Below are 5,225 nucleotides of genomic sequence, written 5' to 3'. Positions count from 1 at the left end.
TTTTCCATCAGGGTGAACAACAGGAAAACAAGCCGTTTTCCAGGTGTTTACCGCCTGGTTAACGCTGTGAAAACAGATTGTTTTTCGTTGTTTTACTGGCGTTTTCCAGTCACAAAACAGCGTGTTAACTGGTGTTTACTGGAGTTTTCTCTCATTGTCCTGGTGTTCACCGCGCGGTGAACGCTGTGAAAACAGATTGTTTCCAATTGTTTACCGGCGTTTTCCAGTCGCAAAACAGCGTGTTAACTGGAGTTTACTCGGAGTTTTCTCTCATTGCCCTGGTGTTCACCGCGAGGTTAACGCACGCTAACAGGTTGTTTTCCATTGTTTACTGGTGTTTTCCAGTTTCAAAACAAGGCGTTCAGTGGAGTTTTCAGCGAGTTTTCTTGCATTTTCGCGAACAGTGAATGCACGGAGAACACCAAAAAACCGCTTGTTCTTCAGCGTTCACTAGTTGGTTAACGCTTAAAAACAAGGTGTTTGCCTTGAGGGAAAACGCGGTGTTGTCACACGAATGCACCTATTTTTCTGCATTTGCGGCTTCTCCTTTTCGCTGGTATTTTACATGGACTTTCAAATCAGTTGGGTGAGTTCGTAGCTGTGACACTACTTTCACAATGAAATTCAAATGATTCAATGTTGTTGGCAGAAGAACTTGACTCCCTCCCTGATTATGTCCCCAGAAATAAAATATGATACATGTATACCTTACACTGTTTTATTATCAATGACTCAAACAGACACTTGCCTATTTCTATTATGTACAACAATACCAAAACATTTATTTATACTATATACAAACTGATAGCTACACTCTTTTAACACATGATAGTGTTTTCTTGGTGCAAGCTAGCTTAAATATTAAGTAACAAATTATATGGAGATGTTTTCCTATCACTGGTACAAATACTGTACCCTGCATACACATTTTATCATTATTATCATGAAAGTAAAAAAGGTGAACAAGGATGTCAGCCAAATGTTTTGAATGTGTGAACTGCACGACAAAAGAACAAAAAGGCACAGAACAGTGTAACCTCAATATAATTGTACTGTACCAAAATGCCTATTATAAAACATACTAGTCTCTATGTGGGATTGTATAATTATTATACAGTCCCAGGTAGTAAACACAACACACTACCATTAATTCAATTTGCTGTGGACTCATAGGTGCAGCCTAGTTTGATTACTGTCACAGTGATGGCTGAGGGTGTGTTCGATTGGAAAAAGATCTCACTAATTGACCCTGACAACGATTTCCCACAATTGAAATCCGTGACAAAATCTGTTTTATGTTGTGTTGGATTGGAAATCCGAAAGATCCAGATTTTAAGATCTAAATCTGGATTTCCCAATCGAAAGCACCCTAATATCATCCTTGATAAAAATACAGACTTAGGAAAAAATATTTACAATTTAATGGCCCAGAAAAGTTTCTCTGGGACTTCATTATGTCTTCTGTCGCTGGGAGGGCCAACCCTCCTGTTTACACACTGCCTCCTCTGCTGGTTTGACAGTCTTTCTTTGCGGCACAAGTCCAAACCATGAAAGAAAGTGGATACCTCCTCTGCTCTCCAGACAAGAGGCCTTGTAACCAGTGTGTCTTGCTCTTCATCTGATTCATTGGATGAAATCAGGTAGGAATGCAGAGCTTAAAAGTTCTCCAGTTACTGTGGAACAAAGAAATTTTGTCAATAAACTTTGGTCTGTATAAAGACTGAGGTAATACAAAGCCACACGAAATGTATGAGAGAATTGTTCTTAGTGGTGAAAGCCATCATGACTACATGTGTTGCTTAAAGTAACATACTGGGGTACAACAAGCATTCTCCAAATTGAAGAACTGAAGGATCATACTGTGCATTGAAACTGATTTTTTTTTGGCCATACTTTTCTGATTCTAAGGAATCCGAATGTAACATAAAATACTTCTCAAGCAAGCTGCTGGTGTACATAAAACTACTTTTACTACATTGTGTATGCACCAAATCATTACTGGTATTTTAGAAAAATCAACAGTGATTATGAATTGACCTCTTGCTCACCAAACAGGATGAAGACATGATACCAAATGGTTCTCATTAACCATTATTTTACTCTGTTTACTTTTTTGAAACAGCAGGCAAGTGAAATCTCACCCTTTTGGTTCTTTGCCTTCTTTTCTGCTCCTGCTGGTACTGCTCATATGTACTGCTGTCCATCTGTTTCCTCTTCTTTTTGTTGGAGGCAAAGTTTCAGAAATGGCATCTAAAAAATCAAAAGTTTAATCACAGCTTAAACATTGTAGCTACAAATATTACTACATAATATAGAGGAGGATATTACAACGTACATGGCTGTGCAGAGATATGACATTTCTCATCGAGTGTTGAAAAATATTTCACGAGTGAGTGCAGCAACACAAGTGAAATATTTTTCAACACGAGAAGAGGAATTTCGTCTCTCCAAGTAGCCATGTAATATTTTATTTATCATAACATAAACACCAATGAAACACTAAATCATTTCACAAAAGGCATCGAAAGGCCCAATTTTCATGTGTAACCACAGCCACAGTAATCTTTTCATGTGTGAAGATATCATGTTTTTGCACGAAAGCTCACTTGGTATTTGTTTTCATTCATTCCACTTTATTATTACATATCAGACTCTAGTAAATGAGAGCAGCCAAAGCCGGCGGCTTAAATGGCATATGGTCAGCAGACAGAATTTGAAGAATTTACATTAATAAAAGAAGGCATTAACTATAATTATTACAATACTACTTAAACAACTAATTATGATTACTAAATTTACAAGCACACAAGATAATATAATCCAATAAATCACATAAATAAGTACTCCTAGAACAATTGTTTGACCCATAAAGTATACAAAATTGGGGACAGGAGACCAGATTAAACTACATTGTTTATAAAATTAAATACTGAACAGGCCATACTTAACACTTAATTATTAAATAATGACTACAAAAAACTAGAGACACTCAGCAGTGTAATCCTGTAAAGCATACAGCATACAGCATACAGTATTTCATTGGTATTTATATAACAAGTTATAGTATGCAACAAAAAATTCAATGTGACCACTGTCAGGTACCACTTAAGTGGCAATTTGTACACATGCACCAAAAAAGAGCAATTTTAAATTTAAGCTTGACTAGTTCTTGACTAAGGGAATATTTACTACTTCTGGTGAAGTACTGTCACATACAAATATACAATGTACTCCAACTAGAAGAAAACAAATAGTACTTTGCTTCTGTTTCTTCTCGTTCTTTTGTTGCTACTTCATGGACTTACCCATTCTCAAAAATATTTTGTAATGTGAAACATCAATATTGAGAAAAAATGTGGTACTTCCTAATGAGAAGCTTCATATTTATGTACATATTTATGTGGTACTTCCTAATGAGAAGCTTCATATTTATGTACCACCCATCACCTTATGCTCATACAATGACAGTATTATAATTGTGAATAACTTACTTCTCATCAGTACACCACAAAAGTCCCGGTTAATCCATCTTGGAACGGACGTAGTGCTGTTGGTGATCAACAGAAGAAACAAAAAAGAATTTCACTTAGCTCTAGCTCACAACAGATCACGTAGTATTTTTAAGTTTATATTGCTTTTCCTCAAGCGTATTACATGGTCTTTAACCCTTAAAAAAAGTTGAAATACAAATGACAATATTTTCAGAAAGAAATTGTTTTCACACTGTGACAGCTGTTGACTCACCAACTTATTTAGAATTCTCTCACGGAAAGCTCTGCTTAACAGAAGCAACCAATCAAAAGGTGTGATAAAAATGAGCACGAAATTTGAAAACGGCCCTAGATTTTACCTTCGTTTGCACGTGTCTACACAGAAGTCATTCCATGAAAAAAATAATAATAATCAAGCTTCTGTGGTTAACACTGACAATGACAACGCATAAAAAGGTAAAATTATTCCGCTAAGTTTCTTACCGAAAAATCGGGATGGCGAGATATTTTTCTTTTTCTCGCAGAGCTCGGTGATGTCAACGCCACTTCGCTTCCAGTTGATCCCTCGACTCTCTAACGGCTTTTCATTTTGGCTTCCAGTGAATAAATACGCTCTTCCGTAGCTCTGAAGCCATCCTGTATGGCAGTCCGGTCCAAGGTTTTCCTGAGAACTGTATCTGAAAAGTCCGTCTGATGTCCGTCTGATTTCCTTCTATTATGCTGAGGGAGTTATTAATGTCCGACAATTTGCTCGCAAGACTCTATTGATCGGATCTTTTTAACTGTTGGACTTCTTGGACTTCTTTAAGTCTACTCAAGATCTGACGGAATTCAGAGGCATTCGAAGATCTTTTCACTGACATTTTCTCTTACAGGATTCAATCAAAGCGATCGCGAAGTCGAAGTGTTGTGCGAAGCACGTTTTCTCTGCAAGCATTCTATAACAGCGATTTTTATTGGTCTATTACTGTATTTATTACTAACAATCAATACAATTGGTGAAAAATTTTCAAACCTACGGTAATGATTGTCAGCGGCTTGCTAAGTCTCAGAACGTATTGCATGTAACAACAAATAATTTTTGAGAAGTTTCGAACACTATTGTAGTCAGTAGCCGCCCTCCACCTGAAATGAATCGACGGAATATGATGTGGTGATGTCCGACCAGGAAAGATTCGTTCATTTTTTCGCCACTGCGTGAAGGTTAAATCATTCCAGTCTCATTTGCAAGACAGGCGATAGGTATTTTTCATTGCGAGGGTCAACTGGTATTCAGTGCATCCTAAGCGCCATTCATTTGGAATGCCAGTTTTTTTTTTTTTTTTTTTTTTTTTTGTTGAAGTGTTTGGACCAGCCTGATATACTTTGAGGACGAAAATGTTCTGGGAGTAACCAGTTTGGCTCATTTGGTGTACAGAACTTGATGTTTTTGGACCAGCTTGTTTTTATACCAGTTTCAAAGGACAAAGTCACTTTGTGCTTGTGGTCAACAAATTTGTGAAAGAGAAACTGCTCTGGCTGTCATCGGCTAAAATGACAAACGTAGTGTGTAAAAATTATTATATTACATTATTTTAGGGTTTTCTTAAAATGGGATGTGACAATTACTGAGCAAAGTAGGACAGTGAACCATGTAAGTTATTTACCAATCAGACTTGTATCCCGCAAGGGCTACGGATCAATAGCTCATGAGGCAAAGCCGAATGGGGTATTTACAAAAGCAAGCATCATGCT

General features: G+C 37.0%; 1 long non-coding RNA gene across 1 annotated transcript; it reads right to left on the bottom strand.

The window, feature by feature from the left end:
* Positions 1-702: 702 nt before the first annotated feature.
* Positions 703-4,399, bottom strand: LOC138041439 (uncharacterized). Its single transcript, XR_011130824.1, has 4 exons — positions 3,975-4,399; positions 3,492-3,547; positions 2,142-2,250; positions 703-1,673 (listed from the first exon to the last, which is right to left on the bottom strand). It is a non-coding gene; the product is annotated as an uncharacterized lncRNA (long non-coding RNA).
* Positions 4,400-5,225: the final 826 nt, after the last annotated feature.

Source organism: Montipora capricornis, chromosome 3 (assembly GCF_036669925.1).
Source record: "Montipora capricornis isolate CH-2021 chromosome 3, ASM3666992v2, whole genome shotgun sequence".
Classification (NCBI taxonomy): domain Eukaryota; kingdom Metazoa; phylum Cnidaria; class Anthozoa; order Scleractinia; family Acroporidae; genus Montipora; species Montipora capricornis.
This window is presented reverse-complemented; position numbering and strand designations above follow the sequence as displayed.